Source organism: Oryx dammah, unplaced genomic scaffold (assembly GCF_014754425.2).
Source record: "Oryx dammah isolate SB20612 unplaced genomic scaffold, SCBI_Odam_1.1 HiC_scaffold_4, whole genome shotgun sequence".
Lineage (NCBI taxonomy): Eukaryota > Metazoa > Chordata > Mammalia > Artiodactyla > Bovidae > Oryx > Oryx dammah.
The window spans coordinates 78604692-78620217 of record NW_024070188.1 but is presented as its reverse complement, the minus strand read 5'-3'; positions in this window follow the sequence as shown (position 1 = coordinate 78620217).

The window sequence follows — 15526 nt, the reverse complement described above, 5'->3', positions numbered from 1 at the left end:
CTGCCATTAGGAGAACTAAAGCAGAATGTTGAAACAAACCACAATGTGAATTTTTCTCTGTAGTGAATCTGAGTCCAAGCGATTAACTGATAACAAAGACCACACTTTCCATAATTACAGGTAAACATGCTGAAATGCAGTGCTGGTGCCGGGAAGAGATGGAGTCAACTGAGCAAATTTTTATGAAATTTATTGAGCATCACTCTTTAAACGGCAGCATCCAGACTGATGATATGCATTGACCACTAGTCAAAGGGCTTCCCTGGTGGCTCAGTTGGTAAAGAATCTGCCTGCAATGCAGGAGACCCTGGTTTGATTCCTGAGTCAGGAAGATCCCCTGAAGAAGGGATAGGCTACCCACTCCAGTATTCTTGGGCTTCCCTTGTGGCTAAGCTGGTAAAGAATCTGCCTGCAATGTGGGAGACCTGGGTTCAATCGCTGGGTTGGGAAGAGCTCCTGGAGATGGGAAAGGCTACCCAAAACACTATTCTGGCCTAGAGAATTCCATGAACTGTATAGTCCATGGGGTCGCAAAGAATCGGACATGACTGAGCGACTTTCACTCACTCACTCACTAGTCATAAAGAGAGCTAAGACTTGGGCAAGAGGATTTTAATCCCACAGCACTTCAACTACTAGGTTAAATAACTAAAAATTAAAAACTAACACTGACTGCTCTATGTAGGATAGTTCCTATGAATGCTAAAAACTTCGTAAAATGATCTCTTGCAAGCCTGCCCCAAACCACTCCCTGTGTGGTTTCGGTTGCACACTGCACAAAAGTGGCACATTCAAGGAGACTATCACACCATAGCCATCTTATTATTCTGAAAATTTTTTTTGTACTTTTATCATAACTTTGTAACTTCAGAGATGAATGAGTTTTGTGGCAGATGACTATAAAAAGTCTTTCTTCAGTAAGATTGGTATATTATCACTTTCTGATTGGACTTATGAAATAAAAATGTGTTTGATTATTATAATATTTGATAATATAATGACATTCAAAATAACCTGTATTTCTAAATAAGAAGTTGCTTTTCTCACTGAAGAACTGATTAGAATCTTAACATTAAAAAAAAAAATCTCTATCAGCATCACGTATGGAGAGAGTAACATGGAAATTTACAATACCACACGTAAAATAGACAACCAATGGGAATTTGCTGTATGACTCAGGGAACTCAAAGAGGGGGTCTGTGACGATCTAGAACGGTGGAGTGGGGAGGGAGAGGGAAGGGAGATTTGGGAGGGAGGGGACATGGGTGTACCTATGACTGATTCTTGTTGGTATATGACAGAAAACCACAAAATTCCATAAAGCAGTTATCGTTCAGTTAAAAAACAAAGAAGGAAAAAAAAAACTGACAAAATACATTCTCAAAAAAAAAATTTCTATTAGCAGCAATACACTGTAGTTCATGTACTCTGCCATGTTTTTCCTAACAAGTGGGATTGCAGAGTTCCTATTTTAAATATACAGGCACTTTCATTATGATACAAATAACTAGGCAGTAACTAATATTAATTTAGCATTAATAATATACAAAGTAAGTACTAAATTGACATAAATTAGAGATTACTACGTAATGATCTGCTAATTACATTATAGCACTTGTTTATTTGTTGCTATGGAAATTTCATAATTAACTGTTATTAAAATTTGGGGCTTGTTACCTATCTCTTATTTTTAAATTTAATTTTCTAATTATTGTGATTAAAAATTCAAATCATGTATTAGGTTTAATGATTTCATTTCTATTATCTATTCACAATTATTTTATGTTTGCATCACTGTAATTAATGAGAAATATATAACATACTAACTTCAAAAAGATGTTTTACTTGAGAATGGAAAGCTTTCTCTAATTTATGCCAAGATGCCCTGTCAGTTAGCAGCAGCCCTGATTCCTCCAGCACTATGATGGAGAAGATACTATTATTTTTCCCTCTTCACACATGAGGAAAGAGGGAAGAGAGGCTTAGAAATCTTAAATAATTTGCTCAGTGTCAGAGATAGCAAGTTATGAAGGCAAGAGTCAAATTCTAACACTTTGAGACAGAGCCTTCCTGCCTAACTGCTGAACTGCAGGGTTTGGGAAACTGCAGGTCTCCCCTCTTTAAAAAGGGCCTCCTTTGGGTTCCTGCCTGACTAGACACTTCTTTCACTGATGTCACCAACTGGACCACAAAGGTGAAGTGTGTTCTTCTAGAAGGTGACAGCAGTGGAAATGGAAGCTGACTACGAGGAACAAACCAGAAAGAAGTGCAGTTAAACGCCGGATCTCCAAAAACGCGTGCTTGGTGTGGGGAGAGAGCACAGTTTGATGAGAAGCAGATTAGATTCCAATTCTGCCTCTGCCGCTTACTCAAGAACTACCCGCCAAACCCTTGGTCCCCTCCAGTATCCCTCTCCAGGCATTCACTTGTCCAAGCCAGGACCCCCGGAATCAGTCTTTCCCTCACCACCCCACCTCTTCCTAACCATCCTAAGAGCCATGGAGCTATCTTCCAAATATCTCACAAACTAGCCTGTTTCCTCACCATCTCTACCACGGTCACCCTGGTCTCACCATCATCTCACACCATTTACTGTAAGCCCCTCTTCTCCAGTCTCCCTTTTTATATTCTGACTCCTCTTCAATTTATTCTCCCCATTTTCATCTCATCAAAATCAGGTATTTACTTACAACCTTGGAATATCTATTGTTCCTCAACATCAAATTCTACCCTAGCCTACAAGGTCATCCAAGGTCAGGTCCCGCCTCCTTCCCCAGTCAACTTCCCTGCTTGACACGCCTCCCCTCTTCTACTCAGCAGACCTGGTTCAGATTCTCAGAGGTTCTCAACCCCTCCCACGTGAAAGCCTTTGCATGAGTTGTTCACTTTGGCCTCCTTAACACCCATTTCAAAACTCACCTTAAGCATCAGAGCCTCCAGATGTGCCTTCCTGACCTTGACCTTTCCCCCTTATCTGTCCCTACCCCCACATTGGCTGCTGATCAGATCAGTTACCCTCTGCTAGTTTCTCCTATTGGAGAAGGAAATAGCAACCCACTTATATTCAACCTTTTGTTTGTCTTTCATGGTCTTTATCACAGGAGGGCTTCCCAGGTTGCTCAGTGGTAAAGAATCTGCCTGTCAATGCAGGAGACACAGGCAATGCAGGTTCGATCCCTGGGTTAGGAAGATCCCCTGGAGGAGTAGGAAATGGCAACCCACTCCAGTATTCTTGCCTGGAGAATCCCATGGACAGAAGAGCCTGGCAGCCTACAGTCCATGGGGTCACAAAGAGTCGGACAGGACTGAAGAAACTTAGCATGCATGCACGCACACATACAGTTACCAGTTGATTAACGTCTGCCTTCCCCGGTGGACAGAAAGTCAAAAACAGGGAGTGCCCATGTCTGTTTTGCTCACCGTTTGGATTCTTGTGCTTAGCACAAAGCATAGTTCACTAAATTCCTTTAAAATGATTGAAAGAAACATGTGGCTTTGAGCAGATTACTTAAATTTTCTTAGTCTCTTTCCTCAACTGTTAAAAAAAAAGGATAATAGCAATACCTACCTCAAAAGTCATTGTGAGACTTAAGTAAAAGCAGCATTGTAAAGCACTCAATGCATTGTTTCCTGCAATAACAAGAGCGACAAGAATTAGTCTCTATTTTCAAACTGCTTGTAGTCCTACAAAAAAAGGAAGTCATTCACACAAATAATTAAAACACTGCAGAATATGAGCTTATCAGATTAGCCTTTACCGTCTGAGACACCAGGGAAACCCATAAAAGGCCTAGCCTAAGGCATAAAGGACTTCCCACGTGGCTCAGTGGTGAAGAATCTACCTGCCAATGCAGGAGACCCAGAAGATATGAGTTCAATCCCTGAGTCATGAAGAGCCCCTGGAGAAGGGAATGGCTTCCCACTCCAGGATGCTTGCCTGGAAAATCCCATGGGCAGAGGAGCCCGGTGGACTATAGTCCATGGGATTGCAAAGAGTTGGACACAATTGAACACACACGCACTCACCACTCACTCAAGGCAAAAAAGGTGAAATGACCAATATTCAGGGCACCTTATTTATATGTCCTCTCCCCTGGGATCCCTCAGGAGCCCTACTGCTGGAATAGAAAAGACAAAGGACACAAGAGTGATATGGAGAAGACAGGCCTCTCCACTCCTCCTCAGTACAGTCCTTCCTCTGTCCACAAGGGGGACTCTACTTCCTTCTCCATTGTCCTCTAGGAGGGTGTGTGTGTGTGTGTGTGTGTGTGTGTGTGTGTGTGTGTGTGTGTGTCCCTGCAGGACTTTTGGTCCTGTGCAAAACGTCCACAAGACATTTGGTCCACAAGACATTTGGTCCACAAGACATTTGGTCCACAACAAAGGTCCTTGAAATTGTTTCCTATCCAAAATATCTGACCGTATTTAGTCCATGCCCAAATGTGTTTTTTTTTAAATTTCATTTCATTTTTCTAAATCTTTATTATGGTTGCTTTACAATGTTGTGTTAGTTTCTACGGTACAGCAAAGTGAATCATTTGTATGTATACATATGTACCCTTTTGGGGGGATTCCTTCCCACCATGCCCAGAGATTTTGGACATGACCAGGTATCAAAGATCTTTAGTCTCCATGGCCCTTATGAATAGAAACGAGTGTCTGCTAAGTGTGTGTGTGCCTGAAAGCAGGAATCATTTGAAAAGTCAGCTGTTGTCCATTTCCATTATTCCTGCCCATATCAACTACATTAAGTACCCAATTAAGGTTCATGAATGAATGAATGAAAGGGAAATGAAATTACATAGAAAACAACATGGATGCATTTTACATCTGTAAGATGTTTTTGGCAAACTCAATAGAAAAGACAAGGACACAGGAGGAACCATGAGGAAGCAGTGCAAGAGCCCAGAACATAATTCTGTTCAGAGGGTTTTCAAAAGAGAGATCAAAGGAAGTGAAACCCCCACCAGGGGCAGCTCTGGTATGTTTAGCCTTCAGCCGCTTCATAATCTACCTGCACCCCCTACCCCTGAGTCTACTTTGACATGAGATCTTTAAATGTTTGGGGGGGCCAGAGAGAACCACTTAACTGCTATCTGATTCTTCATCTGTAAAATAGAGCTAATGACACTGACCTTCCTCCTAGAGCTATTGTGTGGGATAATTAATTAATAATTGTAGAATCCTTTGAGAGTCTAAAGTGCGACATAAATGCTAAGCATTATTTCCACACAGTCTCAGCTGGCTCTTCGAAAGTACATTCTGGTCTCGATGCCTTTGATCTGCTGTTATCACCTGAAATAGAGCAAACAATGCCTCTGTATCATTAAGCAAATGCATAATGAATGCTATTCATTGTTAAAGGTTACTTAGCAATTTAACTTTTTTTTTTCTTTTGAATAGGGACATCCTCCTGTGAGAGGATTATGTAAGCTAATAGCTAATGTATCAAAGGAAAGGGGAGAAAAGAAGCCACCATGGCAACCAGAGTCACGAGGCCCATGCTTCAGCCTTCAGAAGAAACTGGTGTCCACTTCACCAGGAGAATAAGGAGAGAACCAAAGGAGAAGGCAGGCAGAGGGGTCAGTGGTGGAAAATGGCAGGCCAGGGCTGGGCCTCCTCCTTCCACATCTCTCAGCTTACAGTGCAAGACACCATGTGCGCTATTTGGGAGGGAGGAGGATTTAGGCAAGAGTCAAGTTTCTCCCTCTCTCCACTGTTGCCCTCTTCCACAAGTCCCTTCATGTTCACTGATGCTTTACTGGGGAGATTGTTCTTTTGAATAAAACCTTTTCTAGAGATAAAGGTGGGCAGTGCTGTGATCAGAAAGCCTTTATCCTTCCCTGCATTCCTACCGATGCTCATTTATCTCCACAGAAATTGACCTTGACTTGAAGCCCAGCAAATACCAGTCCAGTTCATTAACTCCCAGAGCAATCAGCCCAAGGTTTTTAAGGTAAGCTAGGTAGCCTGATGGGGCTTCCCAGGCAGCTCAGTGGTAAATAATCTGCCTGAAATGCAGGACAGGCAGGTTTAATTCCTGGGTGGGAAAGACTCCTGGAGAAGGAAATGGTGACCCACTCCAGTTCTTGCTGGGAAATCCCATGGACAGAGGAGCCTGAAGGACTACAGTCCATGGAGTTGCAAAAAAGTCAGGCATGACTTAGTGATTAAACAACAACATTCTCCTATAAAATGTGGAAAAGCTCGAAACTTGTAGATTCATTCCTTTTATATTAAAATATTGGAACAGGATTACAACTCCCTTACGTGTTTCCTTTAGATTTAGACAGAAGAAATAAAGCGCTCATTTATTTGGTTTAGATTTTGTAGGTTTAGATTCTTATCTTCTGGTGCAGTTAGAAGGTATTGGGTTATTTTACAAGTTAAATCTTTAAATGTTAGAGTTAACTTTTAAACCATGTTTTTCAAAAACTATATACATTTACAATGTACTCCTCTCCCTCTATTCCTTTAAATAATACCCAAAACACAGCTCTCACATCCCCTCTATGCTTTTTACTGCCTTGACTATGGAGATTTTATGTCCCTTATTTGGCATTGCTGTTTATTGTCATTCCTCCATAATTCTGGGTTGTTTTTTTTCTTTTTTTCTTTGCTGACCTGATTTTATTTCAGTATCCTTTGGAAAATCTATCTTCACTATGCTTAGTTAACTCAAACTTTGGCACGATTGGAAAAGGCTGGAAAATCTTTCTTAACGTGGAACAAGATCACCACCAAGTGGCCAAGCTGGGTGGGCTTCCTTCTGTGCACCTTTTCAGATTTTCCCCCCACATTTTTATTTCATTGGATTATACACAGCAGAAGTGTCCTTAAAGATAACTAATCCAGCTCCTATGCTCTTCAAATGAGAAAACTGAAGGTCAGAAAGATGAATTTCTTTGATTGAGGCCATGATGTCTCATAACATGCTATCATCTGCATTTTTTCAATGACAATGTCTCGAAACTGGGATTGAACTTCAGGGTCAACCAATCCAATCCTCTGTCATGTAGACAGATGGCTTCCCTGGTGGCTCAGTGGTAAAGAACGTGCCTGCCAAAGCAGGAGATGGGGTTTGGTCTCTGGGTCAGGAAGATCCCCTGGAGAAGGCAAAGGCAACCCACTCCAGTATTCTTGCCTGGGAAATCCCATGGACAGAGGAGCCTGGCAGGCTATAGTCCATGGGGTCGCAAAAGCATTGGACACGACTTAGCAACTAAACAACAAATCATATAGATGGGGAAACTGAGACATAGAGAAAGAAAATGCCTTCTCAAGGTTCAGAGAGCTGATCAGATTTGTACAAGAACCCAGCCTCAATCACACGTAGCCTGGCATTCATCCTCCTACTAAACCAGCCCCATTTGAAAATTTTTTTTTGCCCCCATAAATTATAACTCTAGTCTTAAGAGGTGGCCACAGTATCTGAGAATAAAGTACTGAAATTTTTTCTTCTTTGAAATAAATAAGTCTACACCAGAGGAGCCCTTTTTTTTCTTACGATTTTATTTATTTTTGACTGTGCTGGGTCTTTATTGCTTTGCAGGCTTTCTCTAGCTGTGGTGAGCCAGGGCTACTCCCTAGTTGCAGCGCAGGGGCTTCTCACTGCGGTGGTTCCTCTCCTTGTGGAGCACAGGCTCTAGCATGCGTGGGCTTCAGAAGTTGCACTTCCCGGGCTCTAGAGCACAGGCTCAGTAGCTGTGGCGCATGGGCTTGTTTGCTCCGAGGCACGTGGAATCTTCCCCGACCAGGGATCAAACCGGTGTCTCTCACATTGGCGGGCGATCTCTGTACCTCGGAGCCACCCCTGAGCCACCGCTGAGCTCCACCTCCCAGAGAAGACTTTTGAAAAAGGCAAATTTCATTCTCGTGGATGAATTGTTCCTTGTGAACAGATAGAAAACATATTTCACCACTTTTGTTTATATTGAGGAGGTGATGAATTTGAGCGAAGGTAATTAGAAATTCCAACTATACTCTTTTGACTTAGGGAAAAGACTTATCTCTAGCTCAGAATGTCTTGATTCTAAGGTTTGACTGCCTGGATTAGAGAACTTTCTTTGGTCAACTGAGATAACTGCTCATTGTCTTTGAATTCCCTTCCATCTACCTTCAGAGTCATTGTAACAAAAGTAGAAAGGTCCACAACACTGAAGATTCCTCATCACTCTGAGCAGTCTGAGTTCCTCAATTCTCAGGGGGAAGAGGAATTCGCCTCAGGCAGCAGGCGCTACGCATTCTTGCCCCAGCCTGTGTCGCAGGCCCTCCTGAGTTTTCCTGCAGCTATGATGCTGGGCTTTCCCCTCCCTACCCCCTCTTCTGTTCTCCGTTCTTAGGGCTCTGGGGTGCCTCCTCAGCTTCTAGTGGGAAAACTCCAAGTTGGATTTCACCAAGTTTTTCAATGGGTCCTCAGGGAGGTTGGGGCTTGGCAGCCCTAGCATTAAACCACATTTAGTGACTTTTCTCCATTTCCCGTTGCATGTTTCCCTTTCCTCCTCTGTGTCTCCTGGGATCACCTTCCAGGTGAACTACCTGCATCCAGAGCTTTGCCTCAGGGTCTGATCTTGAGGTGATACAGGCCACGATGCGGACACTGTACCCAAGCCAGCTTTCTGCCTTGGTGCTAGAATAAGCGTGGTCCTCTAATAAGCGTGTCCACCAGAAGTGGTTCAGCCTGGCCCTCGCTCCTGCATATGGGCAGATGAACCATTAAGCTTGGGAAGTTAAAAGTGACGGGCCTTCACTTAAACAAGCCTCTTGCAAGACCCTGGAAGGGTCCCTGGAAATATACTAATATGGTTGTATGTTTTTGTAAAATTTGCAAAAGTAGGGCATTTTAACAACAGTTAAGACAACTGTTTCTGTCCAGGTGACATCTGGTGGCAGAGACCACTTTGGGAATCTGACGCAGGTGGAAATTGAGCTAGGAACACATTTTAGTTGAACTTTGGAAAGATGATTTAGAACATTTCAGTAAAATAAATGCAAAATTATAGACTCCTGGTTTGTGTGAATATGGAATATGCCTTTCTGCTATCTTTAAATTTATGTAAAGAACAAAAAGAAAATTTAGACTAAAAAATAATGGGTAAGAAAGAAAAGCAGTAGAGTGATAAATGGAGCAATAAAGTCAATAAAATTATTCTTATATCAAGAAGTGAATTGCAACCAAAAAATTCATATCAAATGCAGTAATTTATTAAGAGTAATAAATACATTGAATAGAAGTAAGGAACAGGTTCATGAACTATTTGATAATCTAATTAATAAAGAGAAGTGAATCATATGAATACACTGGAAAAATATTAAATATCTTGATTATTTGACACCACATACTGACATCAATAACCTCAGATATGCAGATGACACCATCCTTATGGCAGAAAGTGAAGAGGAACTAAAAAGCCTCTTGATGAAAGTTGAAAGAGGAGAGTGAAAAAGTTGGCTTAAAGCTCAACATTCAGAAAACGAAGATCATGGCATCTGGTCCCATCACTTCATGGGAAATAGATGGGGAACCAGTAGAAACAGTGTCAGACTTTATTTTGGGGGGCTCCAAAATCACGGCAGATGGTGATTGCAGCCATGAAATTAAGATGCTTACTCCTTGGAAGAAAAGTTATGACCAACCTAGAGAGCATATTCAAAAGCAGAGACATTACTTTGCCAACAAAGGTCCGTCTAGTCAAGGCTATGGTTTTTCCAGTGGTCATGTATGGATGTGAGAGTTGGACTGTGAAGAAAGATGAGCACAGAAGAATTGATGCTTTTGAACCGCGGTGTTGGAGAAGACTCTTGAGAGTCCCTTGGACTGTGAGGAGATCCAACCAGTCCATTCTGAAGGAGATCAGCCCTGGGATTTCTTTGGAAGGAATGATGCTAAAGCTGAAACTCCAGTACTTTGGCCACCTCATGCGAAGAGTTGACTCATTGGAAAAGACTCTGATGCTGGGAGGGATTGGGGGCAGGAGGAAAAGGGGATGACAGAGGATGAGATGGCTGGATGGCATCACGGACTCGATGGACATGAGTCTGAGTGAACTCCAGGAGTTGGTGATGGACAGGGAGGCCTGGCGTGCTGCAACTCATGGGGTCTCAAAGAGTCGGACACAACTGAGCGACTGAACTGAAATCAATGACTGTAATATAAACTCATGATACATCAATACAATGAGGATGCCTGTGACAAATTGGTAAATGAGTGTCATGAATTTGAAGTATTTAAAATTAGACACCGCACCCTGAAGTGCCCTAAGAACATACAGATCATATATATCAAAAGCTTAAAAGAGAATTTCCAACTTTGACAACAATCCTAACAACTTATGTGCCATTGCCAATCATGAGTTTGAAGCTGAAAGAAATGTTTCTAAACTATCAAAAATAAAAACCAAATTTTAATCAGTCAGAGTAGAGGAAATACTAAGTTTATCTTTCTATGCTCTCTGTGGAAAATATTCTCAAAATATTCTCATATGAAAAAACAACCAAGGAGTGTGCTCCCCAAAATGTTGGGGGAAAATTATCAAATGAGCTTGTAACGAGTTAATAATAAACATTACTTTTCCAGACGTTGTGATGTTTGTGCTATTTGTCATGACCTATAATTTCTTTCCTTATTCCAAAAAATGATTTTCATATCCAATTTTGTATTCTTTTTCTTACAGAGAGCCTCCCAAATTGTATAAGCGTCCATATCTTACCAAGGTTTCCTCTAACGAATGTAATGCCTGTATGCATGCATGCTAAGCCCCTCAGTTGTGTCTGACTCTTTGTGACCCCATGGACTGTAGTCTGTCAGGCTCTTCTGTCCACGGAATTGTCCAGACAAGAATACTGGAGTGGGTTACCATGCCCTCCTCCAAGGGATTTTCCCTGCCCGCGTTTCATATGTAGCTGGCATTGGCAGGCAAGTTCTTTACCACTAGCGCCACCTGGGAAGCCTGAATGTAATACATCAGGCCTTAATCCTACAAGGGAAAAGAAGCAAGATGCCCTATCATCTGCTGAATATGCCAGGAACGGGTATAAACCACGAGATTCCCCAAATCAATGCATGTAAAGAGAGTGGGAAAACAGTAAATGATCTTTCTGATATGTCATGAATCGTTACATTTCACAGTAAAGTTAGGAGTATATACATTTACTCAAGAAAGGAATTACCAGCTACTATATGTGACAGTGACCTACCCTGCTGACATTTCCAAAACATAGAAAGAAAACTGTCACGTAAATTACAGAGGCAGTCATCACAGGGGAATGGAAGGAAACTGACAGAGACCTTGGAAAACTGGAGCCTGTTCCATTTTTTAGGCTTAGGGACCATTAAGAAAATAAGACAGTGTGTTAAAACCTGCAGGTCAGAATCCATTACAGAGCAGTAGAAACTAATATATTGTAACAATTATTTTAGAAAAAAATGGTTTAAAAAGAATAGTCTAATTTACAAAACAGATTGGATCACACATAGTTATATTAAGGGTTCCAAGAAGCATCTGTGTATGAAGGGGTGTGTATAGGGTTAAAGTATAAAATGAATTTTTGCTATGACTCAAAGCCTAAAAAGTTTGAAAAGTATGTATAAGGAACATGGAGTGGTTGCAGATTCAGGCACAAGAGAATAAGAATGACAGAAACAGCAGAGTCCAGTTTGGAAATCTGTAGCAGATTATAAATTCACTAAAATTGGGAAGGCATTTTTTAAACAGAAATAATAGTCATGATTGGATTCTGGAGTGAAACCACAAAAGCTTATTGACTCAAAATACAATATATAAATTATAGTATGATATGATACCATGTGATAAAATATGGTATGGTTAACATAATAACGTGATGTAATATAATGAACACAATACAACATAAATAAACAATTGTAGGTATTATGGCCCTAAGCCAGCTCTCCCATTTTCCTCCTCTCTGTCTCTCTCATTTGTAAGACTCATGAGCAAATCATTTTAGATAGTCTACAATTATAGGATTTCAAGCACAATATTATGTGCATACATTTCAAAACACACTATAAGAGTCTGTAATGATAATTTAACATTGTTTTGCACTACCACTTGATTGAACATAACTGTTACCTAAACCTTTTTGCCTAAGTAGAACCACTCACCCTTCTTTGCCTTCACCTCCCCCAAAAGAACAACAGGGTACTGAATAGGCTAAAAGGAATACCTTTTTTTAAACTGGGTAACAGTAAGATCAAATGACACATTTGTTTTCAGGTGTAACATTTGTAATTCCAGCCTTAAGACAATCCTCTGATGTTAACACTGTCAATGTCTCTAAATAATGAAGTGACAGAATAAAAAGTCAATATGCAACAGCCAAGCTCAATAAAAATCTGCAGAAGGGAAAGTCATCTTTCATGAGCACCATAGAATAATAAATGGGCAGGTAATCCTCTGAGCTTACTTTGTCACATGTTACAACAATAATAAGGGAATTAGAATGTAGTTCTAATGGGTTTTTTACTTCAGTACCACAAGGAGCTTCCCAGGTGGCACTAGTGGTAACAAACCCCCCCAGCCAATGCAGGAGACTTAAGAGACGAGGGTTCAATCCCTGGATCAGGAAGATCCCCTGGAGAAGAAAATGGCAACCTACTCCAGTATTCTTGCCTGAAGAATCCCATGGACAGAAGAGCCTGGCAGGCTATGGTCCATAGGGTCACTAAGAGTCAGACATGACTGAAGTGACTTCACATGCACACATCGTAAGAGTATTAACAATATGTATGTTGATTACATACAACTGGATATAAATCTTATGAGTGTATTCAGACAGGAAGAGAGAAGGGGAAGAGTGTTAACATTTATGAATGTCAATAGGGTTGGGCACTATGTTTGGTCTATTATTCTATTATATGCCTTATCTCAGGCTTCCCTGGTGGCTCAGATGGTAAAGAATCCATTTGCAATATAGGAAACCCAGGTTTGATCCCTGTGTCAGGAAGATCCTTCGGAGAAGGGAATGGTTACCCAGTCCAATATTCTTGCCTGGAGAATCCCATAGACAGAGGAGCCAGGCAGGCTACAGTCCATGGGGTTACAAAGAGACAGACATGACTGAGTGACTAAGCACACACAATACACACCTTACTTTATGAGGTATAATGATATATGATATATGAGGTATAATGATATATGATATTTTAATATTGCAAAAATTTTTGTAACACTATGTTATCTATTACTATTCTCATGTTATAAAGAAACTATCGGTGTTCTGTCTCTGTATTGTTAACAACTTACCATACCTTTGTTGGCTCAGAACATAAATTTGTCTTCCTCTTCTGTAGTTCAGAAAGGTGAAATGGGTGGGCCTAAAATCAAGATTTTGCCAGGATTTTGTTCCTTTCCAGGGCCTCTAGGGAAGGACCCCATTCCTTCCATCTCCTAGAGTCTCCCCACACCTTGAAGGTTTTACCCTCTCAGCTCTTGACATTCTTCCTCCATCTTCAAAGTTAACGACATTCGACTAAGTCCTTCTCATGCTGCTTTCTCTCTGGTTTTCTTTCAGTTCCCTCTTCCACTGTTAAAGGCCTTTGGGGTCACATTGGGCTCACCCAGATAATCCACAACTGGACGATTTAGGGGAGGGAGAGGATAGCATGATAGATGAATATGGCAGATCCAACAGCAGTCTGAAGACACTGGGCTCCAAGGGGGCCCCAAGGGAAATGAGAGGGCACCAAAAACCCTGCACTGGCCTCCCTATCCTTCTTCCTGCTGTCTTCACCTAGCCCGTCTCAACTAGAGAACAGGCAGCCCATCGCTGTGAATGAGTTACAGCTCACTAACCTGTCCTGGCAGGAATGCAAATCCCAGGTTCAGTGTGTGCCCACAGGCACAGCCACTTTGGTCTTTGGGGCTTAGGCTAGAGATGGGCAAGGCAGGGGACCTGGGACAGAGAAAGAAGGCATAGATATGGCTTGATTGAGTATCCAGTTCACCTCATAGTCCCTTTGTTGAGGAGGGACAGGGGGCTGTCACCAAGAGGCCCAGGGAGATCCATTTACTTGTTGAATAGTCTCCCCATTCACAGAGCAATTTGTTCCCACATAGATTTTTAAATACATGGGAAAGACTTAGATGCAAAGGTATTCACAGACACAGTTTTATTTATTTTTAACCTTTGTTTTTCAATTGGATGTGGTGTTTTAAACTAATAAACTACTGATATAAACTACTGTTATAAACTAATAAACTACTGTGGTGTTGTGCTCATTCACTTCAGTCATGTCCAACTCTTTGGGACGCTATGGACTGTAGCCCACCAGGCTCCTCTGTCCATGGGATTCTCCAGCTAAGAATACTGGAGTGAGTGGCCACGCTCTCCTCCAGGGGATCTTTCCAACATAGGGATTGAACCCTCATTTTCTGTGTCTCCTGCATTGCAGGTGGAGGCTAATTATTTTTACAATGCCTTTAGCATGTGTTGACTTTTTCTTCATTTGCAAAAAGATCTGCTTCATTCTGCAGGAAAAAATCCTACCCCCTACTCTGAGTCATCCTGAGTGGTGAGGGTTGCCTGTTCTCACCTCTTTATTAGGATACTTGACAATAATTCACAGATCTTTAGGGAGTCAGCAGGCTCTCAGACACTGCCTGGAATGGTGATTAACATTATATATATATATATATATATAATGTAAAATACATATTTATATATCATATATTATCATATAATCAAATATAATGTATATATATATTATATAAATTATATATATAGTGTAAAATTTATATATATATATATTTAAATAGTGTAACTTGTACATGGCTCTCTCAAGCAATTAGCCTGTGTTGCTTGCCACTAGTTGTTTTGCTTCCATCCCCAAAGAATAAGCATTTGGTCTCTCTGCTCAGAATTATCATGTATTTGCTTCTTCCCTCTAGGTAGGTCACTAGATTCCTTTGTGAACAGTGGGCATCAAACAGTCACCAAAAAAATAAATAGAGCAAAATATGTCTCAATATTTCTCTAGAGCATTGAGTCATATTACATGGAATTATAAAATACTATCAGAAAAGGGCACTTTATATACCATAATAGTCATTTTATAAAGTTCAGTTTGATAATTCCAAGCCACATTTAATTTTCTCTGAAAATTCCCACATGGCAGAGAAGATACTGCTCTTTGTGGCTTTCAAGTCTCTTTCAGGGAACAGTAAAATGACAACCTTTTAGAATTAGCACTTCATCCATAAATAAACACTAAATTACTTATACCAAATAAAGTCACCTATGCATTTTCATTAAAATAAATACTAAATTAATAAGTAGCTTTCCTATATAACCATCCTGGGATTTATGAGGTTTAGAATTCTGCAGTTTAGTTTAGTACAAATCACTTGCAGTTCTTCATCTCCACTGATAGGTGGGGCTAGGAATTTCTGTATTAATTATAATATTTTAGCATATTAAAATTTATATCTAGATGAAGCAGATACTTCAAAGCTTCAAAACTGATGAAACTGCATACTTCTCTTTTAAGGGATAAAACTGTTTGCAT